The sequence below is a fragment of the Phasianus colchicus genome, chromosome 2 (assembly GCF_987193195.1).
Source record: "Phasianus colchicus chromosome 2, bPhaCol1.hap1.1, whole genome shotgun sequence".
Lineage (NCBI taxonomy): Eukaryota > Metazoa > Chordata > Aves > Galliformes > Phasianidae > Phasianus > Phasianus colchicus.
Genome location: NC_143437.1, coordinates 25,216,537 through 25,243,391, shown reverse-complemented (window position 1 = coordinate 25,243,391; position 26,855 = coordinate 25,216,537). Strand labels below are relative to the sequence as shown.

General features: G+C 37.3%; 2 long non-coding RNA genes across 2 annotated transcripts; one reads left to right on the top strand and one right to left on the bottom strand.

Moving 5' to 3' along the window:
* The first annotated feature begins 38 nt into the window (after positions 1-38).
* On the top strand, positions 39-6,941 carry LOC149918899 (uncharacterized). The gene is made up of 3 exons (XR_016464642.1): positions 39-93; positions 6,378-6,477; positions 6,568-6,941. It is a non-coding gene; the product is annotated as an uncharacterized LOC149918899 (long non-coding RNA).
* On the bottom strand, positions 6,342-25,561 carry LOC149918898 (uncharacterized). Its single transcript, XR_016464641.1, has 4 exons — positions 25,458-25,561; positions 14,469-14,555; positions 9,103-9,202; positions 6,342-6,445 (listed from the first exon to the last, which is right to left on the bottom strand). It is a non-coding gene; the product is annotated as an uncharacterized LOC149918898 (long non-coding RNA).
* Between the last annotated feature and the right edge of the window lie 1,294 nt (positions 25,562-26,855).

Below are 26,855 nucleotides of genomic sequence, written 5' to 3'. Positions count from 1 at the left end.
CATCCCATTCCATATTGTTGCTATGTGACAGATTCCAGCAGAAGGGCAGCATGACACAATGGTGTCTGATATGGAAGTGCTCATGGAGCAAAGGTGTGTCACTGAATTCCTCCAGGTGGAAAAAATGGCACCCATTGACATCACTGATGCATGCGGAACACTTAAGGAGACCAAAAAGTGGATGTGAGCATAGTGAGGCAGTGGGAGATGCGTTTCAGAAGTGGTGACAAAAACAGTTGGATATCTCAGCTGGTGTAGCTTTTTACAAGCATGTCATGCAGGCTCTTGTTCATCACTTGTGAAAATGCATCGCTAACAGTGGTGACTATGCTGAGAAATACAGTTTAGTTACTGAGAATTCGCTCTATCAAATAGTGTTATTGTGTTCTTTGTATCTGTAGCAGTTTCCACGGAAATAAATCTGAGGCATTACTATCAGAGAAACTTATGTAACTTATAAAATTACCTATAGAAATGAGAGTTGTTTACAAAATAGCTAGTTTTCCAAAGAGCTAACATATAGAGGCTCTTAGCACTGGAAGCTTACAAGTATTTGCTAACAATTTAGAGCAGTTCCATTAACATTAATGGAATTTCTCCCTATTCATCATACTACAAAATAATATCAAAACTATGCCTAATTTCTGAAGTTACTTTCAAATTTTACTGAACTCAATGCAAAGAGAAAAATCTGTAATTACAGCTCTCTCAAATGAGTTCCATACAATTACATCACAACCTTAATGGAATGTGTCTCAGTAACTGTCAAGATTAGTGAAAAACACGGACAAAAAAGAAAACTAAGCTTTCTTACATAAGTCTTGTATTGCCATTTTTTCTATTGCCATATGTAGCTGCTTGCTTTTGGTACACTACAAAAGAAACCTCTTTAGACAGCTTTCTGCAGACTACTTCTTTTATCTGTAAAGGCTTTCAGTGACTTGTTCACATATCTTTTTAGTTTTTCTGAAAACAAAATAATCATATATCCCCAGTGAACCCAACAGTGAAAAGCACTAAAGCCAGACTACACAGGGTCATATTGCAGCTTACTGAGACACACAGGGCCACCGAAAGGAGATAACTGGAGATGGCACAAGGGCACAGGATGGCTCTTGCTGCAGTCCTGCCTCAAGGTAACTTCTCATGAGTACCCACTTTCCATTCCAGTAATCCATCTTTGTATAATATTGTTTATGGTCATCAAGCAATGCAGGCAGCCCTCATCCCATTACTATTTTAGCTCCAAGGTAAGGCTTATTTTTCTTATCTACGAAGAGGATATTAAGGAGTGGAATACAGACACACAGTTCTCCATAGGTTTATTGTATTCAGCCTACTACCCTGTCAATCATGCCATTCTTGTTTTGTTATCACTTTTCTTAGTTCAGTGCCATAACCTCAGGCTGTGATCTCATCAGATCTCACTAACCAAATAGGGTCAGATCAGGTCAGTTTTTAGTTGGGAAACTTCCAAGAAAACTCAGATGATTGCAGGAAAGCGTACTTTTCTCCCCATGCCATATTTTTCAGTTTCATTAGTGTCCAGCAGGACTTAATCAGGACTTAACCAGTAGCTGAAGTTAGCAAGTTACAATAAAAAGTTTCAAGATAATTTCAGAGTTGGTAGACTTCTTGAGCAATATTTGGCTTGAGTGCACTCAGTCTAAAACAGCAACTATTATTGTTTCATTTTTCAATGACCCTTCAATTCTGTGATTGCTTTCTTTACTTCTCTGCAGATCTTCCTGCAAATACATTAATAATTCTCACAGAGAGCTCCTGGCTCTGACCCGGTACCACCCCTCCTTCTTCTCTAGATCATCTGTAAATTTTAATGCCACACAAACTTCAGATTCATCTTCCAGTTTCCCTAGCAATGAATGCCTGCATCTTAAGACACTGGTATTTCATCGCATTTATTGCACATTCTCTTTTTCCAGTAGTATATTTTGGTTTTCATTTTATGTCATTAACTGGCATTCTATTACTCTGAACTACTAAAAGCTTTCTGTTCCATTTCTGAATTGGCTAAATTTATTTCACACAAAAAAAAATTCCACAGAACTGATTTTTAAACTACATCAAGACTCTTCTTAGTGGAAGTAAATTACTTTAGTTATTAGTTTAATTGTAGATCTTTTTATCATTAGCAGCTTTTTAATCAGCTGCACGTTTTATTAGGTTACAGCACTATCCCATGACAATGCATAGTCAGTAAAACCATCACAAGAGAAGAAATTAAGGAATGAGTATCATAATGTGCCCTCAGTTTCTATGCCACTCATTGTCTTTAATGCCATCATGAATATTAAGTTCTACTTTCCCTGACCTCGGCTGTGACTTTTCTACTTCATCAACATTGATGCTTTACTTACTGTCACGTAAGATTTTTTTTTTGAAGTGGGTACTGTAAGTCAAGCACCTCATGTCTTGCTGAGGAAACCTGTGCAGCTCACTGTTTCCTTTAATATAGTAGATAAGTCAGTTGGCCCACTAGTCATTTATTTAAAAGTTAAAGCCATTGTCAACAATTCAGAAAGCATATACCACCTTTATGCATGTGGCCTGGTACTGTTTTTTACACAGGAGTAACAGGAGTATTCAGTAAAATACACCTAACAAAATAAGAATAACAGAACCTATGCTTCTGATGCCATGACCTGATGCTAGTAATAAATATGACTCTCAGTATATATTTTCAAAAGATAAATAGATATAAGAACTTTATTTTTGTTGCTGAAATATTGCTTTGATTACAATTAGGCAGCAGACAATGTGATCTTCTAACCAGCTCTGGAAACTGAGAATTGGAATACCTGAATATTTTTATACTGACTTTGCTTCAGCTTTCAAGCTTGAACAAATTACTGTTTCAGACCATGACATCCAAATTCCTTAGCATTGCTTACTCACAAGTTGCTAGTTCCACAGAGCTGTGGAAACCAGTGGGCTCATAGGATGTGCATATCAGCCTGAGGCAACATTCTCTTAACTTTCAGTTGATTACATTTAGGACATCGCAACAAAAGGGTGCCGTCATTTGCCCTCACTTTTTACATCGCTCAGTACCCAAACTACGAAATGAGGTTAATCATACTTATCAAATACATCCTTTGTACTTCAAGTAATTTTGTGTAATGTAGTCTGCAAGAGCATAATAAATCCCTGATAGACAGATATGGTTGATTCATTAGCATCCTAATCTTTGGAAAGCTGGGAGAGTGGAGCTAAAGCAGAGTAAACTACTTTTTAGATAGGTCTGAATTTGGATTACAGAAGTTAAAAGATTTGCCAAGGACTGTAAATAATAACTAAAAAGAAACAGAAGTGCACTGATTTCTTTAAAAGTTTGTTCTTTGCTTAACTTAGATTCTTTCTCTTGTGTTCACAGTAAAACCATGATATTAAAAACTGACATTAATTTAGAATTCTTTGGAGTTATAAATGTGATTCTATAATTTGAAAACAAAGGGCAAATAACTGACAGATTACAAAAAGCTTTGTAAAAGATTTGCATTGATATTATGCAACAAATGTCTTAAAGAAACTGCATGTGATATGTTTTCTTAATTCAATATTTCTCAGTACATAAATTCTGCTAGGAAGTTTATTGCTTGTTCACAATGCTTTTGACCCAAGAATGGAACTTTATACAATACTAGAAACAGAAATAGAAGTGAAAGGCAAGAAAAAAATTGGCCCATTGGGATTTATATTCATTCAACATTAGTCTAAAGATACCAGTTTTTATCCATTGCTAAACGCTGACTGTTATAATATGTGACAGATTCTGATAGCTACCACAGTGCAAACACGCTGCCTTCTTTTTTCAAGAAGCACTTTTAGATAAGGGCATGTGGCAGATTACTGTTTCTACTGTTCCTTCCTCGCCATTATGAATCTCAGCATGTAGTCCTCCTGCCTTACAGAATTTCACAAGGTCCTCTATGTGATGCAAAATTTTCACTTTACATGGACTGAACTACCCCGTGACTATTCTCAAGGGACAAACTCTCATCAACTGACAACACTTAAATGTGAGAAACAGAATGGAGAAAACTAATACAGCTCCCATCTAATTTTCACAGCTGGACTCTTATGAATTTTTGACCCCAGTGTGTTAGACATTAACAGGACTGATTTTTGATTCAGCATTTAAGCTTCACTTTGACTTTTTATTTCCACAGCCAGATGATTACTATCTCTGATCACACTATGGAATTTTACCAGTCACAAATCCCTATAATGTGTAACCTTTATACTGCCTTGATTTATGTTAGTCTCTTCTACCAACAAATGGACTCATCTGTTTCATTCTGACAAAGCTGATTTAAGTTGACATGTTGACTTTTGTACTTTCCAATGCTGCATTCCCTTTAGAAGGTTTCTGACTTTGTATCAGCTACACCGAGCTACTTATCCCAAGTTTCTAACCATCTGGAAGACCTTTCAGTTCTTTTAAAAATTAGAACACTGAACTACTACAATCAGTAGATTTGTTATTAATGTGGATGGTACAACAAAGTTCTTTTTCACTTCCTAAGATTTGACTGATTTCATTTTGTTTTCACTTTGGTTGACATAAATCATCAATATTGCCACTAAAATTATTTATATTCCAGTGACAGAAAGGTAGAAATTTGGGAAGAACTGATGACTAATTACTTTAAAAGATTAGAGTGAGCATTGGCATTGAACGCTACCAGAGTGGAAAAAAATAGCTTTGCTCTCTTTTCAAAGCCTGCATTTGTCAGCACTGGAATCTCAGCCCTGTACAAAAAGCTGTGCTCTGTGTCCTGATTCTACTACTTCATAAAGAAGGGATACCCAAGCCAATACTCTCACACAGGAAATCATGTCCTGATAACCTCAGCTGAGTTGAGAAGGTTTACAAAAGTATAGCAGAGGCTAGGATAGTGATGATGCAGCATGAGGACTGCATAGAAATGGGTAAAGCACTAATACCACAGAGATACCTGTATTTTTCACATAAAAGTAAGGCAAAGAACAGTTAAAAATACTTGGTGAGACAAGTACTCCATGAAAACTTCTATTCCTGGTAGCTAACTAAGATGCACTTTTCAGCTAAGTGACAGAGTGAAGTACAGAGAAAGCCAGCTATTTGTGCACTGTGTCGATGGCATCAAACACAACATTTCCAAGAACATCAAAGGACTATACCTACAGAAGATGCTATGCGTTTTTCAGGCATAAGCAAACTATAAGATTTCATAATACCATTATCCAGTACGCATTGCAAGAGCTCATTAATGGCCATACAAAGAGACCAGAGCTTGAGCTCCGAGACCTCACTTCATAAATGGACATTCAGCCTTTGGGACCAGGTTAGAGCTAGCTAAAGTAACCTGCCTGAAACTCATCTCATGTGAGCATTGCATCCTTAGCTCAATTCATTGTGACCTTTAAACTCAGTAATGTGCCAAGCTAGATCCTGACATGCACAAAAGCTAAGTGTGCCACTTTGCCTTGGGGGTACTAAAATGACAGATTTTTCATTCAGTCATCAAATCAAGAAATGCCTATAAGTAAAATTCTTGTTTTAATCTAAATGACATGAAACGACTTAATCACCCACTATGAAAATAATAGATTATAGAGGTAGAATAGAGAACAAAAATGTATGCTGAAAATAGTTCTGTATCCTCTGTCTCCTTTTATCGATGAGCTACCGCTTACTTAAAATGTTACTCTTCTTAACACTCTATTTTCAATTCTATCTCTGCCCTAATTTTACTATTATTTCAGTGATATTTTCTTTCCACGCTGAAGGATTTTTTGAAAAATTTTCTAATTCTGTAGAAAGCAGCAGGCTTTGGAAGGATCATAGGATAAAACTTTCAAAATTACTCTACTAGGTTGGCCTGGCTGTAGTCTGTAATATCACCTCCTTTCTTATTTTAAAACAGAGGGGAAAAAAAAGATGAAAATCTGCAGGTGCTTATGCAACCCCAAATCATGCAGAACTGGCTGTGATCCTGAAGCTAAGTATGCCATCTAGCGTTGGACATTTTTTTGTCAAAAGGGATGGGTTAATTAATCTCAACAATGTTTACAATATTCATAATATACCCTTCATCACATAGGATCCCACATGTATATGAAATGCAAGGATAACCACTGGTAATAATTTTACACCTCCATCATGTTTAGGCAGTATGTGTGAACAGCTTGTGAACAACTTGTGTATGGAAACTGCTAATCAACATCCAGTAATAAGCACACATAAGGAATAATGAGACTTCGTAGTAGAACTGAAGTGTTTTAATACTGAACTGTATTTCAATCAGTACAGTTACCCAAGTTGGCATTTACAGGAACTTGAATATACTGTGGATTTTGATCCCTTATTTTAGGAAATCATCTTCTTTCATCCTCTCAAGACGTTATTAAAATGAAGGCTGGTGTGCATGCAGGCCCCATACTGGAAAGCAGAGAATGGAGAGAAAAAAGAAGGTAATTCAGATATTTGTTTAGTGTAGTAAAAAAAACCCTGCTATTAACTTCAAAGTGATTTCATGTTACATATTATCCTCTATAACACAGACTTCTGCCCGAAGATGTCATTCAGATTGCTATCCTGTGGTGCTGTATACCCACCACTTTCCTCATGTCAGATCTAGTGATCCCACAGCATCAGATGTTGCCGGGTCAGTGAGTTGATCCAATTGAAAACTAACTGGGGAAAAAAAGTTTCCTAGCAGATTGCCACCAAAAACGACACCCTGCAGCCTTGCTGTATCACTTTCTCAAAGGCTGGGGCAAGAAGAGCAGCACACAATCCAAGGAGAGTCACCCCTTTTAGCAGCAGCCCACAGTTCAACTGGTGTAAAAACAAATAAAACCGCACCGAAGAATGAACTATTACAGATCAAAGTATTCACAAATTGGCGTGAGAGACTTCTCTTCAAGATGCAGAACACGAGGGAAAAGGAGTAAAATCTATTTTGACACACAAATATCAAAATAAAAGGCAAAATGTATTTCTTCTCAAGAGATTTTTTTTCCCTTTCTTTGAGTATTTCTTGGCCCTAAAAACACACTGAACACGGCTGTGCAACCTTTCAGCTTATCTGGGCATGATAAGTGAAGAGGAATTGTCTTGGGCCACATATAAAATATATAATGCCATTAATGTATAGAAACAATAAAAACGTTTTAGATTTTCTTATTAAAACATTAAAAAAGGACAATACAAGCACAAAGCTAGTGGGATATTTACCCTTGCTTTTGTGAAGCTAATGCTTGGTTCAATGGAAAGGGTAGCAATTCTTAGTGAGTTCTCCTGGTACTCATCAGAGATTTTTGTACTTCATCCTTGAGAATTGATTTCTTTTTGCAATCTTGATACCTATTCTCAAATTTCTTCATCAGAATAAGAAGCATGGCTGCATATTTTTCAGTATTCACAGGACTGTGTTTAACCAGTGTATAAAATGCATAAAAATATTTATCACAACTTGGGCTTGCCATAATTTAAGTTTCATTTGGAATGATTTTATGGATTGAAACAGCACAGATAAGTTCTTTTCACATTGAAGATGCATATTTAACTCATTTAAATGAGTGGTCAGATCCACAAATCCGTGCAAGACATGTTTAATCTTCATGTTCTGGTACAAATTTTCCTTTTGATTCTGTGAATGACTTGATTTCATTTTGCAAAACATAAAATCATTTAGCATTTTTCTCCAATTAAGCCACCTTACTTTAGAAAAGTATATGGCATCCTCAAAATCAGCATCCATGCTTCTAAGGATTCCTGGAACTGGTGATAATTCAGTTCCTTGGACTTTATGAAATTCACAGCACTGATAATGATTTGCATGACATGATCCATTTTCAAAGCTTTTGTGCATACATTTTCTGCTGTACAATGCAGTGATACTTCATCAAACATGAATTGCTGGCAGCAGTTGCATCATTTTCAGTTAATCTTATCAGTTCCTCTTTTTTACCAACCGTTACCAGGGAGCCATGGATAGCTGTACTGGATAAGTTGACAACAATTAAAAAAAAAAACACTTTAATGTAATTTTTACTGCTTCAAAAAAAAAAAAAAAAAAAAAAAAATTAAGAGATTTAGTTGCTTCTTTTAACAGCACCAAAAAAGCAATTTCTTCAGTGACACTGTATTTGTTATCAATACCTTTAATAAAAATTGCAAGTCGAGCCTTGTCTGTAGCACAACTATTTTCATCTATTGACAAAATATAAAATTTGAAATTAGCATCTTTACTCTCTAAGTTTCTTTTGAGAGATTTTCCTACATCTTCAAATCATCTGGTGATAGTCTGGTGAAATTAACTAATGTTAGAAAAATACATTTTTTAAAAATCAGGACAAATTATACTTGCCAAGCTTTCCATACATGGATTAATAATCTCACAATTGGAAAATGCTTTTGATTTTTCTGCAAACAGATGTGCTACCACACAACTAGCTTTTATAATAGTTTGAGTGGTAAGTTAAAAAAAATAATTGGTTGAGATGACAGACCTTTTTTTCAGTTATACTACGTAGTCCTTACAAAACTTTCCTTGATATGCATGGAATTTGGCAGAATGTTTTTGCGTATAATGACTTTTCAAGCTGCAGTCTTTGAAAACGGACACAAATTCCTTACAAATTAAAGCATAGTGCTATATTATTTGTCCTGACAAAAAATATTCATCTGTCCATTTTTCATTCAGCATTCTTCCTTCATCCACAATTTCCCCTTTTTCATGTTCTATTTTCTTGAGATGACGTTGAAATATTAGAACTGGCAAACGCTGCATTTTTCTCACCTAACAGCACAAGAGCGTGGAGCATGTAATACACACAGGTTTCACTTCAACTATGTGTGTGTGGCAGGCATGAGAGGTGGAATTGGCATTGCACTGTGCCCTCTGCATGTCCTAGTTTTAGCTGAGACAGTGTTAATAGCACACAGATGTTTTGGTTGTTGCTGAATAATGGGTGCATGCCCAAGGTTGGGCCAAGCCACTTGGCAGAGAAGAGCCGCCACCACAATAGCAAGGGCAGCAGCAGCCATCACAAGCTGGCCCAGGCCACATGAGGCCCATGGGCTGGACATACCTGACATAGAATATTAAGAAGATAAATAGCATCATTTCTTCAGTGAAGAATGTCAGTTCTGTTGTCTTCAGTTCAGCATTAACCACTGAAGTCTCCGAATCTGAAAGCAATTGGAAACATTAGGAGACACTGAATTTGCAGTGAACTACTCTGGATTTGAAGAACAGACACCTCTTTGCAGCAAAAAAAGACTACCCACAGTAATAGCAATACTCAGCCCAGCCATCCCTCAGGAGCAGGCTGAGGGCCAAAATCAGTCCCTGATTTGGCTGGATGTTTCTGTGTGCCCTTTCCACAGCAGTGATGTAGTTCAGAGTTACTGCTTTTATTAAGCTTGGATGCCAAGGACAAGTAGGCAAGGCACAGCAATTTGCAGCATTCCTCACAGCAAATACTTCTAAAGCTTGTTACAGCAGGACAGCTCTGAGAGCAGCTCATCTCCTTAGGAAGCACTATTTTAGACTCCGATGTTTGGTAAAGGTATAGGAGGAATATTGTATCCTTACTCAAGTTCATCACCAATGATCAGAGTCATAACTCTAAGACCATATTGAGAACTCATTTGCTCTGAATACTAATGCAGGTGTAATAGCTAAAAACTGGTTGGAGTAGTTTACAAAGCAATGCATCTGCCAGCAACAATCTTTGAAATAAATCCAGGCCTAAGTGAGCAGCTTCTTCCCCTTTCTTGCAAAAAGGGGCTCAATCAGCTACATCTTTTCAGAAGAAAATATTCAGACTCTTGTTTTTACAGACTTTGAACCAACATCACAATGGTAGTGATTTCAGTGGAGGTAAGTTCTTAAATAAGAGTAGGGCATTTAACTGCTTTTGAAGATAGGTGTTAGCTTTTGTGAAGGAACTTACTTGACAGCCTGAAGACTATAAGCCTTCTTTCAAGTCAAAAATAGAACAAATGTACCTTTTTTTTCCTACCTTCTTGCCTCAATGTTTTGTTGCAGGAATCACCTTGAGTTTTATAATGACGCTACTTCCCGTGCAATTTGGTTCTTCACCTTCACTAAAAGGGCTAGTACAAGTGCTTAAATTATATCAGAGGACTTTGGTTATGGTGTCTGTTGGACAGAAAAGAGACTAGTGAGCAGTTCTCTAAGTACTAACTACCAACTTATAACCAGATCCTGTTCAGGTGTAGCTCTGTTGGAATAAATGGAGTTCTGCAAGCAGAACATTTGATCTGAGGACTGATTTCATCGATGATTCTGGAGTAGTCCAGATCAGCCTGCTGAGACATTCAATCCACCTGAAAAAAAATGCTCTCACCCTGAAGAGACTTAGAGAACTCACTTAACATTTCAATCTTCATTTTAAAATACACGTTCAAAATCTAAATTTTAAAATGTGTCATTTTGATTGTAATATATTGAGAATTGAATTGCCATATTTCTTCAGGCATCCTTTAAGACTATCCTTACAGAAACACAAGACACCTCTCCCCACCAACATCCTGAAGCACCCTACATCTCCCTCATTATTCTTCAATGATAAAATACTTCATGTCCTCTCCATTACTTTCATGCTTAATGGCATCGCAATGAAAGAAATGACACCTTACAGAATTAGGACCCAGACTAGCATCCCTCGGAGGCTGAGTTTCAGATCATTATTTCTGCTGACACTGTGCAGCTGTTGCAGAGATTTTTTTTTCATCTTATTTTTTTGCCACAGAAGTCTTTAGCGGGAAGAGGAAGGCACGGCTTGTTGGATCGCTGATGTAACAGCAGCTGACAGGTGGGTTTCAGGGAACTCTCTGGGGCCATGGCCTCTTTAGTGGTTTTACCACTCTAAACTCAATTACAGTGGAGTTTCACGCTCCACAGCAAACTCCAGTCCTTTTTTGATAAAAACTCTACAAAGTAAATAAGTCATGATGATGATATGGGTCTACCATTTAATATTCATTGAAGTACATATGTTTGAAAATTGGAAGCAGAGTTTAATCCATTTTCATATTTATATCAACATGAAGCTTTAAAAAGGATATCTTTCCTTTTCTCTGAGAATCCTGACAATTTCTGGTCTGACAAGATACATAAAGATGTAAAAAACTCACTTTGAATATAAGAAGACCCACAGAGATTTAAAATACAAACCTTGAAGTATGTATCTTGAATCCATTCACTTCTGTTTAATTTTCTGTTTGATTGAAGTGATATAAAATACTTCAAAGGATCCACAATTTTTGATTCTGCTCATGTAATTTGTTCACAATATACTTTAATTGCAAAGTGCAGTATTGGTGTATCATAACAGGTGAATAGATTTCATAAGGAACTTAAACATTTATGACAGATCTGTACTCTCATTTAGACCTGTTAGAACTAACTCTTCTGTCTTTGAAACATTTGAAGTTAAAGGAATCAGCAGAACTTTGTTGTGTTGAGCTGTGACAGTTAAATCAAAACATACAAAACGGGTAGTCTGTATAAGAACTACAAATAAACCAACAAAATAAACAAAACATCAGTTTCCACTTCAGAATTTCTAATTCAGAAAAAAACCCTACATCCTCACGTAGCATTAAGTTTAACGGCTATAATTTCAAACAGTTTTTCCTACCCCTTTTCATCTATTTTACAGAGAAATTAAAAGGCGGGTATAGCATAATTTTCTGTCTTCACATTTTATTTCAGAACGTTAAAAGATAAATGAACCTGGTGAAAAAAGAGTTAACATAATGATGTCGTCCTTTATTTGACTGAATGTTTAAGCATGGTGCTACGGCTGATGGCACCTTGTTTAATAATGCAGTACATTGCTTCCTAAGGGGACAGGGCTTGATTTGAAAACTGAATATGGTGCACTCTAAATTCTCTTCCCTGAGGAAGGCTGACTAACTGATAAGTGCCATGAGCTAGCGCAGGGACTGATTCTGTCAAATCAAGCTCAAATGGAAGGCACAATGTAGACTCTTCTCAAGTCTTAGTGAAGTAATTTGAGCAGACGTTTGTGACATTAGACAGTGCATCAACTATGGAATGCTGTAAAAGTTCACTGTCTTACTACAAGGTGGTCTTTAGATGACAGGATAAAGAAATCAGTGCAAATTTGTTAATGTAACAACTTGGAAAAGCATGCTAAAAATGTCACTCTATTGGGATATGTGATAAAATGTATAGGGAAGTGACTGTCAGTTGGGTTGCCTTTAATCCTTTATTAGAACTCTCGTAAAAGGCATAAAAATAGAGAAATGTAATAAACACAACATTTTTATTAGTTGCTATCAATGACTTAGAGTTCTGCTTTTCCTGAACTATGAATATTCCAATAGACAGCTGAAGTCCTTGAGCATCTTGTCTAAACGAGGACTGAAGAATAAAATTCTTTAAAGCCAGGAAGAAAATCATACAGGCAGAGAATCAGGCATGAGCTAACTTGCAACAAAACTACAAACAAACAAACAAACAAAAACCTGGAAAATAATAGAAATAGCTGAATAAATAGAATGGAAAGAGGGAGAAAACAAATTTATCACTGGCCAATCATGCTTGTCTGATCTTTTGTTTTTCTTCAAACAAATAATTGATTTCTGATTCTCTAAAATGGAGAAAAATATCTGCCTGACTTCCAGTGAAAATTTGACAAATTGCTATCTGAGAAAATTGAAGCTGTAATCAGTAAAGAAAAACATGTTTGATAAGAAAATGGTGAAAGCAGATATAATAGCAAACAATGTTGAAAATCAGCATTTCTAGACAGAGGGAGTTTACTAGCGGGTGTCTTCCAGGTAAACTTTGAAAACAAACTCTGTTAAAAGTTATGTGACTGCAACAGAGAAGGGAAACTGTGCTGGTGACAATGGTAGATAATGCTCAGATGAAAAATATAGCAATACAGAAAGAATCTTGGAGAAAGACATGATGACTGAAATAAATAGGAAAAAAATTGTCTAGAACTCCAAATGCAAGATTACGTGTATAGCAACTAACAATAAAATCTTTGTTTCAGGTTAGAAATTCATCACATGTGTAAGGAGTAAAATTCTGGTATAATAGATGATCAGAGGGAGGAGTGGCAATGTCAATCTGATAACAGCAGGAGAGAGGCAAATGTTACCAAATGTTACCAAATTTGATACCAAATGTTGGTATCGAATGAGGTTTTTCTATCAAAGAGTTTTTGATATGGTTGCTCAACGCAGCTTGTGAGACCACCTACATGAAATTCAGTCTCATATTCCAAACTCCCTGTTCTAATATTTTTAGCTACATCTAATTAAAAAACGGCTTTTCATGCATGTTTCCTTTCCATTGAAGGAGTTCACAAATACTGCAGGGTCAGTCTCTTAAAATGTGTTTTCCCTTAACTGGACTGGTGTCATGATACTTTCCTCAATGCTATTTATATCAGGGCAAAATATGATTGCTTCAGAAATGGAAATACTACTAATAAGATTAATTTTACTTCTCCCACAAAGCAATATAAGCTCCATAATACTACTTTAATGAGTAGTATGCTCTAAGGTACAATTTACACAATCTATGAAGTGTCCTCAGCCCAAAGTACTGGTAATATGCATGTAAATGTATTAGTGATCTTGTATTCAGGAACCACTGGGCATTCAAATTTCAAAGGCATTCAGCATAGTAGAACTTCACAATCAGTGATATCAATGGCATTAAATAAGAAAATTTTCAAAGAGGGATCCTCAGCCACCTTATACAGTGCAGATGGAGTAAAGATGCAAGCACTTCCATTGCAGGTGACACTAAGAACTTTCATAGCAGACCCATCTTCATGTTTTAATTCCTGGAATTACAAATCTTTACCATGCAAAAATGTTTGCTTTTCACCATCCTGGAGGAGTCAGGAAACCATACAACCTCTTATAAACAGGACAGATCTACACTAAACCCAGCCTTTCTGTTTACAGAACATACTACCATATTTCATGTGAGGAGGAGAGAGTGAGGGAGGGAGGGATGATCTATTAGCTGAGTCTAATTATTAAAGGTGTAACTCAGAGTACCTACAGGACTGATGGTCATCAATGGTAAGCTGCAACACAGTGCTTTTATTAACAAAGATAGTGCGTCATTTTCATTTTTAAGTTTTTTTGTCCATTTCAGTTAAGAGAAAGGATTTTCTAAAATCATATCTGGAAAACTTGGATTGAACATATCTTTGAACCATGAAATGTCATCAGTTGTTTCAGAAAGTCATCCTAAAGTTATGTTCACATATGATTGTACATCACTGCAAACTCTAAGTGTCACAATATTTAATTAATTAATGTGTACCAACATTAGACACAAATTCTGATAATGTCCACAGCAGCTCTTTCCAGCCAATCTGAAGTGATTTTGCTTGATATCCTAAACATAGTTATAGATATTGTCACTCACCTTCCAGGGTAGAACTGAGTAGAGAAGCGACAACAGTATCATAGAGCTTCTTCCTTACACTTCCATCAATGTGATAGCATAGAGTAGCTGAACGCCATGAGAAAACAGAAACATCCCAAATCAATGCCAGCAGCTATCCTTGAAGCATTTTGACCTAATAACTCTACATCTCAGCCTTCCTATTTTTAAAAATGTTGATAATATTCACACCAGCCAGCTGTTATAAAGCTAAATTTATTACTCTTTGTAAATGCTTTTAGAGCATTCGACCAAACAAATGATACATATGTAAAACTGAACATCTTGTAGCTATTTTTCTTGGGCAATTTCCATTTAATTTATTAAGAAGAATATTGACTTTTCTATTCTTAAAAAACTTATGATGACTACATATAAAATAGATTTTTTTTAAAAAAATAACCTATATGGAACTGCTTTGACTATTAGTCATTATATTAATATCATGCCCTCAGGTTTCTCTTTTTTTTCCAAATAATACTAAGTTGAGAATTCAGCCTCTGTTATGATGTACATGCACTGAACTTGTACATCATGCACTTATTACACAAGCACAGGCCCACCGTTATCATTGCCAAATACTTTCCAAGTGTGTGTTTGTGTTCAGCCTCTCTCTTCAGGTTTTGACATTTAAAGTATTGTTAATTGGCACCTGGGTTCTGCTTTCTATGGGCACCTGCACTAGCCATCTACTGCTCATCATTTGCAGACTCCTCCGGGCACAGCAGCAGAGCCAGCTGTCCCAAGGCAAACTCCTTACTCCTAAGCCCACACTGAGCTCTTCCTGCCACTACTTTCCCTTGCCAGGAGGCCGTACTCCTTGTGCTGGTCAACAACTCTTTTTAATTCAGAAATGACAACAGTCTTCCACACAGAAAATTGATGACATCTTACTGTCTGTGTTGATGCTGTGAAGTTACCCAAAGCAAGTCCAGTAGCAATGAGTATCTACCTACAGTCAATTCTACATTCTGGTCACAATTCTGAGCTGCTGCACACTTACATTTAACAAAAGCAACAACAAAAAAAGACCTCCAGAGCCCCTAGGTAAGCACATGTACAGGTTACTCTTCTTTCCTGAAGACTGGTTTCTGACACTGACAGCAAAAGTAGTCAGCAAGTAGAGACCATCTCTGCTTAGAGCTGGAAAGCAATCCTCTGCAGGTATCTTATTTGAAAAGGAGAAACCTTATTTAAGGGAGAAACCGATAGGGAATCAGAAGAAAACTAAGAAGAAATAACAGATTTCTTATTCTCTAGTCCTACATATTTTTGCAGAGCAGACAGGCATTGACATCTGTGAAACCTTATGAACTAACCTCAGGTGCTATTGACTTGGCACCCCACTGCTTAGTTTTCTCTAAGAAAGAATGAAAGGCTTAAAAATAGCAACACTTGCCAGAACGTTTGTGTTTTCAGCTTTGGTCAACCATTTGTACCTCTTTTCTTCCTCTGTCCTATCCTATGACTAGATTACTTTTCTCCTTGTTGTAGGAGCTGGAGAGAATACAGCAAAGCACTCTGAAAGGGAAGGGGGAGTATTTATGGCATTTCCACCAGTGAAAGCAAGAGGCAATTGACAAAACATGCTGTATATCTACAGTCAGCTATAACATGCTGGGTGAAAGGGTTGGCCCTTGATCTCTCTGTGCTGCCTTCCTGAATTTCCCACATGCATTAACTTTGTTGACAGATTCCATCCTTCACATCAGCTAGGACTGTCATCTCATCCCTCAGGCTACTCTCTGGACTACCTCAATCAAGTCTTTGTTTAGTTTTTATTTCTGAATGCCACATTATCACTGTGGCCACGCTTTTTGTACATGTAATTGAGTCTTCCTATAAACCTAAGTCATAGCACCTCATTTCAAGAAGAAAATAAATACAAAGAACTAGACAGTATTAACAAAATGAAACCATCCAAAATCCTCCAGCTTTACTTTTGATCACATTTAACATATCTACGTTATATCACACTCTTCCCAATTTTCACCCCTACCCAGTTGCTCCGAATGACTTTCGACCTTGACACCAAATATCACAAGAAGAATAAGTCAGGTAGCAACTGGTTTCAGCCGAAATCTACAGTGATTCTTACTGGCACCGTGAAGCTTACTTTAATTCACAAGGGGCTTAAGAAGCACTGAGTTGGCAGAGATTGTTGTGGCAGAAGCAACTGGAAAATGTCCTGAGATTGAAACACAGACATATTAACATCACCCTTGTGAACGCTAATGACTTGCACTTTAAAATGCCAGAGGCTCATACCGCCAGCTAAAACAAAGAAAAAACACATTTTTAGTCTCCAAAGACTTTAGATCTTTCCAAACTCTGAGGGCAAATTCAGCCATAATGTATTTTTGCAGTAGAGCAGGGCAGCTCATGCATGCCACTGGGGGAATCATTGCCTGGAGTTGCTGTAGGCAGTGTAGTCGGTATAGCTAAATAAAACAGCAGCTGAAAGCCTTTGAGAGGTTAAACCAGTAATGAAGCATTCTATAATGCAATGCAATCAAACCTAAACAGTTTGAAGGCATATCTGACTGACGCTCACAATCCTTGTCTTTCTCACTGAAATGTATTTGAGGAAGAAAACCACTGAGCAAAAGGATTTCTACAAGAACTTTACAATTTAAATTGACACGTAATTAGAAAAATATTTTAATATTTTGATGAAGTAACAGTGTCCTACATAGACATTTCCAGATGGAAAATTCTTTTAAGAGCTTAACGGTAATGGCAGATTGGAAACTTTCTGAAACTGTAAATGTTTAAAGAGCTCTCTTGAAAGAAGAAGAAAGGTAAAAGGAAAGGAAGAAAAATAGATCCTGAGGATGAAAAGGGCTAGGAAAAGACTTAAAAGAAAATATTTGGTGTATATAGATGATATATATATCTAGCATATCACTGGAACTTATATGTAGAGAAAGTATATATATAAGTTCTAGAGGGGAAAAAAAAAAAAAAAGTAAAATAGTAAAAATACAGCGGCAAAATTAACTCTCAGTGTAAATCTAATGACAAACCAAGCCCATGAAACTTCAAGTGCACGGGGGAAAAACTGTATTTCCTTCTTTTTTTGACTCTTTTTAATATGCAAAAGAAAAAAGTTCTACATTTTGTTTTCATTAAAAATGCAAGCCATGTGTACTTATCCTCATAGATTCCATGGATGGCTAAACAACTGGCAGAGTAAGATTTGTGTGCTATATGGATTGCATTAAACCTGAGTAACTGAGAAAGTAATTTATACCTTGTCTAACTGAAAATACATTTTTGTGTTAAGCTAACTCATGTTTTAAGAGTTTTCTTAGAGACCTAATCCCACCTCAAAATATTAAATAATGCCATCTATAAATTTTATGATAAAACAAAAAGACTAAGATAAAAAAGGCTTTTAGCTCTAAATTACATGTAAAGTAATAGTAATTCTCATAATAGAATGAATTTGAAAAAAAAAAAGCGTTGACAAAATCAAATAAGGGAGTACTATAGAAGAGGCAAAAAAAAAAAAAGAAGAAGAAAAACTTCATATGGTCTTCCTTTTCTCAAATATTCATAGCATCTGTAAAATGTCTGAGTGATAACAATTCAATAAACTGTTGGGTGTGTGCCCCACAAACACGTCTCTCTCCCCACGTATATCTCAGTAAAGGTAAGACTTACGCACAGTTAAACTTGTGGCTGGACCTGTCAACTGAAGATGAAAGAAAAATATGAAATGTTGAAGTTTCTAAGCAGAATTTAAAACATAAGCAAAACTCAAACTTCCCACAAAATGAGAAAATTGAGTGTAGTTCAGGAATAAAAAAAGAAATAGATGCACAAGATTGAAAACAGACAAAAGGAAATAATTCTGATGACTAATCCTGGGCTGGAAAAAGTAACAAACTGACTTGCAAGATCCTTGACACAGGAGGCAAGATGCATTCCTTTATTTATTTATTTTTTACCCGCCTTGCAATAGGTATAAAATTTTCCTATTGAAGCCCTAATACATTCTAAATAATTCTCCATGTATATTTTAAATTCAGATTTGAAAGAATTGGAAATGATCTTCTAAGTAAAGAACTGACATACCATTTGTTCTTTTAAAATTATTTTCTATATAGTTGAGCTTGAATTTTGTCATGCATAGATCTCTTCACTAAAAAAAAACCACAAACCAACAAATAAACCAGCTGAGAAGATGGATAATCTTAACCAAATGAGTGTTACCTTTCAGTAAATCTGAATGAAACCAGGGGTGAAAATAGTTATTCAAGTCTCAAACGCAACCTGGCAGAAAAATTTACAGCAGTACTGAACAGGAGCAAGTAGTGCAATACAAGCAAACATGAACAATACTGAGCTGACTCATATGATCTTCGTACACCTCAAAATGGTACTGATGAAGTTCTACAATGAACAGAAACAACCCTGGGCAACACCTGTGCAGATTTCTTTGCGTGTTTAACATCTCTTCAGGACAGAGAATGTGAATTAGAAGCACTATATGTATGATAGAGTAAATATTTGTGAAGTTCTACTTTGTAGGAAGTATGTTTTTCCTCTCAGTTTGAGCTAAATATACTTAGAGAAATTCTTATTGTGATATTACAGGCAACCAAGGCACTGCAGGCCAACAGCCAACTTTTCCTCTCCACTTTACTTCCTGCTCCCCTGCTAAGAGATGGGAGAATGTTCTACTTGGCCTGACTTTGGTTAGAGAACCATAAACCAGTGGAACCTATCAGCAGGATTAGCAATAATTTTAGTGCTGCTCTGCTAGAATTCACTCTTAAGTAAGGACTAATATCTCACTAGATCACATTTCAAATACTGATTTTTATACATAATTTTAATTTCACGAGCACTTTACATGGGACAAAATAGCATCATTGCTAAAATGAGTTATTATCCATCATTAGTCTCTTAGTTTCTCATTTCTGCATAGGCTCACTCCTTCATCACCTTGTGCTGGCACAAACACGTGTGGCTGTGCAGCATACACAACTGAGGGATGATCTGGCTTAAAACTAATGCAAATTGATACACCCATCTGGTTCCCTAAGCAACTATGTAAACATGCATGCTAGTACAAAAGGATGGCGTGAATGAGGACTCAAAGGCAACATGCAGGTAGAGGAAGATATTTTCAGTACATCCTTCTTACTACTTACCTCAGAAAGTTCACACAATAACCTCACAATTTGCTACAGAGCCCCTTGTCCTAAATAGATCAGCAACTTTTCACTGTACAAAGATCGTGCTAAGCTTATTTATCAAAATTCCTTAAACCTTTCACATATTCCTCTGGCTGAAGCACTGCCTTTGGCTTTCCTCTATGATTTTCTGAGACTACACAGTAAAACTGAAGGCTAATGCTCACTAAATAAGCAGCACAGCCATTAGGATGTACAAACAACCCAAAAGCATTTTGGATGGAAAGTAGGAAGTGTCTTTATTCTGATGTACAGTTAAATATAATTAAATACTTTTTTAAATCTGCATTTAAACCTGACAGTTATGTTGCTAAAAAACCAGTAGTGAATACACTTGTCTTGGGTGTGGTTTTAGGGTGGCTTTTATTTGTTTGTTTGTTTCTTTTGCAAATGGTGACTACAGAGTACCTGCTTAAGAGTAAGACATGGCATCAGGTACTGACCTCTGAGAAGTCCTAAACAACTGCAGATTATACAGTGCCTAACCCTCACACAGGACTCAAGGCTTATGATTTTTTACCAAAGCCACAAACCTAGCCCACTGGATATCCAGAGATACATCTGGTCTCTTGGATTGAAGAGAAATTTTCCAGAGATCTGGATCCATTTAAGGACTGGTTATTTTGGTTTTTCCTTGCTAACATCTAGTTAATTCAAATATTAAAAGTATGTGGGAAGAAATTCTTACTGCAAAAGATACAATATGCTCTTCCCGCTGAACATCAGCAACTTTTATCAGTGCATTTTGAAGTAGAGCAACAATCAAGAAACAAAACAGATTAGGAAAAAGTTCTTCTCTCAATTTTATTTAAAATCTGATTCAGTGAAGCATAACATTCTTGTCATTGATATAATAAAATAATCAAGGAGTGTTTCATGTCTTCATTGGAACATATATTTGCCAAGCAGAGGATTTTGCTAATTGAACCCATATTTCTAGTAATTCTTTCCACACAGCTAAAAATACCACCTCTTTTGCATGTTTTTGGTTAGCTGCACAAGTTTAAAGAAATCCACAAATACCTTTACAACGCAAGAAATGATTTATTAGACAAAATACAGAAAACTAACAGGGTTTGTTTTTTTTTTTTTTTTTTGCATTCCTTTTTTTCTTTGCAGAGATCATTTGTGACGCACATTGGATGCCTCAGTATATTTGAATATTTTATCTTGGTTTATCCAGACGTATCTACCCTATAGGAAATAATTGCCCAGCCTTAACATATTTTGGCGATGGGGATATCAGCAACACAACTCCTGTTGCTGAAACAGGTTATTTTCCCCAGTTAAATGATACCCACTCCAGTCATCCAAATTGAAGTTTTTTTTGGGGGGAGGGGTTTGTTTGGTTTTTTTTTTTTTTAAATCTGCTTGATACATTCTGCAACATTAAGTGACAAACATGGAAAAGGCCACTTACTCTTACTTGGAGTAAATGCATCTGTTTTTTTTTAAACTCAGTTGCTGACTACTTCAGGAGAAAAAGTTTTGAAAACAAAGTCAGAAGAAAAAAAAATTCCACTAATTTAGTCTACCAAAAAATCTTCCTCTTTGAAGTGAATATCCAGCAAGTTGTCCAACATATAAAAATTTGCTGCACGACTGACGCTTGAGTTCCAAATTTTGTTTTGTAACACAACCACTACTTATGCTTTAAAAAGTTTTAAAAAAAAAATTGCTTCTGCCCTGCCTTCAAAATTGGAAATGTAATCCTTCAGCTAGAGCACAGCAGTATCAACACATGATTTGTCATTTGATTTAACCATTGGGGCAGAGATGTTCAGTGGGGATGATGGAAAAATTAGCAAGGAAATAAAATTATCTCAAAGCATATCAGCTGCCAAAAGAATTAAGAATATTTTCCATCAGTGGCTGATCTGTTTTAGGAGATTCTTGTGCTCTGCCTTTCCAAATGCTTGTTTACATATCTCATGATAATTCTGTCTTCTCAACAACTTGATTTTGTGGCCTTAGTCTGAGAGAAGAGAAACAAACCAAAAGATGGAAGCTTTTAACACAATGAAATGTGTTAAATGAAATGCTACTTTGGTTATTACTCATAAAGGTAACACTGCGGCTGCTATTTTAGATGCCCATGTAACACTAGAATGATGTGAAGGAAACAAAGCCCTTTCTTAAGACAAATGAGCAGTACAAGTACAGCAGTGCACATACACGTACAGTATGCTTATACCAAGGGATTTAGCACTCATTTTGAATATTTGTGGATTAGGTTTTTCAGGCTGTAAGTGACCTTTTTAGGCGATATATGACTAATTGCCCAAATTCTAAAACACAGTAATTGAATAGCCATTAAAGACAAATCCATACATCTGTAAGAAAATCTCAAATACTTCAAATCAGAGCAGGAACCTAGACTTCAGATGCTTGCACTAGATCAGTCTTACATCCGGAATCCTAACTTTTTTTCACTGTTTGAGACAGGAGGACATTTGGCAGAAAGTATCTGCCAGCATGCCCACTGATATTCAAACACATCAAGAACATTCTTACCTAAAGCAAATGCTCTTAGCATATGAATCATGTTTTATTATATTTCCTAGTTCTGCTAGCAGTCTACATGATCTCTGAATCACTCCATACCTGTTTTTAATGCATGCTTTATGTTTTGGTTTAAAATCTGAAGATGATTTATCCCTTACTAGATCTACAAGCAGCTGAAATAGTTGTACCATTCCTAAAACATCTTACCACTTACCACTCGAGCACCCAAAATAGCCAAATTCTGGGACATGATATTCATTGCAGTATGCCATGCCCACAGTTCAACACGCAAAACAAAGGCAACAACTGAAGAAACAAAACGTGATGCAAGTGCATCCGTATCTTAATTCTTACTTTGTTTTCTTATTTAAAAGCAAAAGATAAATGCTGAAGGACCACTAATTAAAAATATGACTATTTGCATTTTTCAGTAACATTACAATATGCAAATCCCTCAACTATGATTCACTACAGCTCTAAATATACCTTCTGACAAAACCAGCTACCTCAACTTCTCTTTTTATGCAGCTTATAGAAAAATTTCAGATGTGACCCAGTTATGTCACAACCATTTTCAAATTGTGATCCTTGAAAACCAACTGTATAAAAAAAGTACCCTCTTACTCATCAGATCTACTCCCTGTAGATAGCTAGGATAAGATCTGCTGACTTGGTTACAAAGATAAAGGCTCTACTACTTATTAAATTTTCTACTAACCTTGCAAAACTAACACAGCTGAGAAGATGAGTGAGCTAAATTCTTTTACATCTTCAGAGGAAATAATTATTTTACAGCACAGTACAACTCCAGAAGTCCTGAGAACATCATTGGAGACATTGGGTGTGATCAAATAAAAGTAAAATGAAAAAGAAATCAAAACAAACCATTTCTGCCTGCAGAAACATTTTAACAGGTACATTGAATAAGCAGTGATTTTGCTTCTTTGTTAGAGATTAAGTCACTACAGGCCACTGGAATGGAATTAGCTTACATAGCAGCCAAACATGCTTCACACACACATCAACAGAACCCTCAAGCAGCAATTTGCCACTGAAAACTGCATATTATCCATCCTTCTCCATATCATGGGTTTGTCTTCTTATTTGCCATTTTAACAGGAAACTAAGACCTTAGCCTACTTTCTTAATGCTTGGCTCTTTGGTTTCTTCCTTACTACCTAGTTTGAATACCTCATCTTGATTTCATCATTACACCAGACTCAGAACAGAACAAAACAACACATTATGCCATATTGCTGTATTGTCAGTATTATGCATTCAGACTTCCATAAATCATGAAACTGGCTTAAATGTAAGCAAACAGAGAGCATAGCTGAAGTGAGCTTTTTTGTTGGAGCAGAGAGAAGAAACAGTTGACACTTGAGAGACCAACAGCAACAGGCATTCCAGCAATAAAACTTCATCTCACAAGTAAGCTGATCTCAATTTCTCAGACGAAAGTTGAAATGAGGCATTGAAAGTGTGCAAAATACTCACCAATCATGAATTTAGACTTAGATTTTCCTAATATTGATATCCTAATATTGATACCAGCAGTGCAGATATATGACTCACCATCTATTCAGTTCCATGGCCTATCGTTCCCCCAAATCTTCCAAATTATTCTCTATATGGCAAACCTTACTGATGACCTATTTCCCAATACACATGCAGCCATCACACAAACATTGGAAATTACGTGGCCTCTCTCCGTTGAATAAAACAGGCCACGCATCACATTGAATTGTGACCTCGGCAGGTCCTATCACACCAGTTTTGGCTGAGCAGAGCTGACTTCAATGCAGGTCACGTTAATCTAGGATGTAACAGAACAGGTAAAAGCATCAGAAGGTTAGCAACAGGAGCCTCACATCTACCATCACCATCATGGCAGATTTGCTTGCTCTGTCAGACAGCTTAGACCAGGAGAGGGCACCTCTGAGACTCTCGAGGGAAACACAGGAACAACCCTACAGCAAAGCCCGCAAAGATTGGTCCATTTTTTTTTTTTTCCAGAGGTTAGCTTCTTTTAATATGATAAAACCCTCTTAATATGATAAAGGCAATCAGCTGTGATCCTTGTTATCTTTTTACCCTCTGACATGCAACAGCCTCATCCAAACTGCCTAAAGGCAACAGCCCTACACCAGCATTGCTTCTCCTCACTTCACATTAGAGCTGCTGCGTGTCCTTTTATGTTTCTTCTGACATCTCAAAGTCATTTGACAGAACTTGAATCATTCACTCCAAAGAGTTTTAGTGGTCAGGTTCCAGAGATGCATTTATAGTGAATATTTGTCATTTTAGATATTGAAAAGTCACTTGTGGAATAAGCTATCTTTTTAAAAACTACTTCTTAAATATGGACTTCTATTTGAATGAAGGAAAAGTGAGTGAGAAGAGCTCTAATTACCACATGATATTGTAACTCTTGCTTTGGAAATTCCACAACACGCTTCAAATAAGCCTTTATGATTAAACCAGCTATGGAACGAGGAGCAGCTTTCTCACCATCTCCCGCAGACACGCTATTTGCATCCACTACTTTCAGTGACAGTAACCATTTTGCAGCCTTTGGTAGGGTTTGGCCAAAACCCCCCAAATCCTCCTACTCTCCCAGCTCAGCGTGGCCATCTCCTGAAACTTTGTTAGATACAGGAATTCAATAGCATACACAGCTCAGGAGTCCATGAACGTACCCTGGCACTGCTTGATTACTATCCCTGGGGAGAACATTCTTGCATTATCAATGATGAGAATAAATTCCCCGGGAAGAACGAATCAGGATAAAAATCTGGGAAGGTTTTGGCTGTTGAGGGGGGAAGGACAGCAGTAAAGGACTCTCCCATGCTCTAAAAGTTATGACTGGATTTACTTTTTCAAATCTCCATTGATGTGATGCAGACTCTCACACCCATTAAGTGAACTTCAGCTAACATGAATTCTTAAGTCTGATACTCCAGATACAACACGTTTTAAAATCAATTCCTTGGTACCTCCTGTCCTTTTCACATCAAGGTATTCTTTCCTCCTGCAGCAGAATCTCACATTATCTTGCTCAGTAGAGGCAAGCCAACTCTACTCTAAGCAGCCTGCCTTGCAGATGCTGTTGCACATTTTCAAGATTTTCCAACAGTCTCTTTTGCATTTTGTCCTTGGAGGAATTCCTAGTCAGAATCTGCCTGGCTGTTCTCTTTCAAAACATAACTTAACACTGTTCTTTACTGATTCAGTAGCAGAGAAGTCTGCAACAAGAACTTACCAATCATAATACGTCAGCGTCCACTCAGTATTTTTCTTTTTCTGCTATTTAGTTGCTTCATCTTTTCCAGCTCTTACTGTAAGCATTGTAGACATCCCTGTACTGCTCCTAGAGCAAGATTCCAAACAACTGGGGCTCATAATCAAGTCTTACGAGCAGGCCCTTAAGTCAAACTAAGAGACAGTATGCTAGGTTTGAGTTTTGATTCAAAAATTCATCATTCAGTTCCTTAGCAAGCTTAACTACGTTCTACAAAATATAATTAATACTGCATTAAAGCAAAGTCTATTGTAATTACATCACAAACACCACCTTACGAGTTCCAATCCGTACCTCAAAGATACAACTATGAGAAACACTAAGCATTCAGGACCTTCCTACAAACATCACAACTGTGCTTTTACAGCGCAGTGAAACCAGCCCCTCTGCAGCTGTGTGAGGAGGCAAGTCCTACCACGCAAAGCCTGGTAGCAAACAGCTGATTGCAATTGCCTTGTTACAATCAATCTGTTTTGATGAATAATCTGCCCCCTGGAGTAACTATTTGCAATCCGCAGCAAAAATAATTGCGCGCTTTGTTTTTTGCTTTTTTTTTTTTTTTTTTTGTTTTTGCATGAAAGCAAAGACTTCTAAGTAGAACTCCTCCCATTCAGTGCTTTGTAATGAAGTTTCACAAAGCAGCTGTAACGCACGTGTTAAGAAGCACCGACGCTGACAACACCATAGCAGCGCAAACAAGCTCATGCACGGAACTTTTTGCCCCCTCCGCCCCTCGTGCCTATTTTTTTTCAATTTTTCCCAAATGGAGAAAAGAAGGAAGACGGCAACGTTTCAAAGGCTTTTATTTTGCTTTTTGGTTAAAACTCAGACTACGCCTGCGCCCGCGGTAGTCGGGTTTAAAGGAAGCTTAGGACCAACAAGCGCTCAGGCAACACAGCCGCAGCGGCCGCCCCGGATGCATGCGCACACTGACAGCGTCCCCCCCGCAGTCTCCCAGGCGCCTCCACAGGGGTGACCCCTGCAAGGAACATGGCTACTCGCACCGCCTCCGCCGCTCTGCCCACGTGACTTCCTCCAGCCGCAGGGGGGCGGGCGCTCCCCCAGCCGTCGGACCGTTGCCTGTGGCGGAGTTGCACGCAGGGCCAGCGGGAGCCCGTTCTCCCTTTTGCACCTCCCCCGCATCCCGAAACAAAACGAGGTGTCTTCGCCGAGGCTCCTCTTTTTCTCCTTCCAACTACCTGCGGCAAGAGCGACTTCGGGTTCGCTGCCGCTCGGCCCAACCCAGTGCAGGGTCGGAGGAATGTTCCATCCGTGACAAACTGAGGTGGGGGGGTGTGAAGCGGAAAGCCCGCGCCTGCCTCAGCGGGCCCATTCCAAGAGCGGGGCCGACGCTCCCCG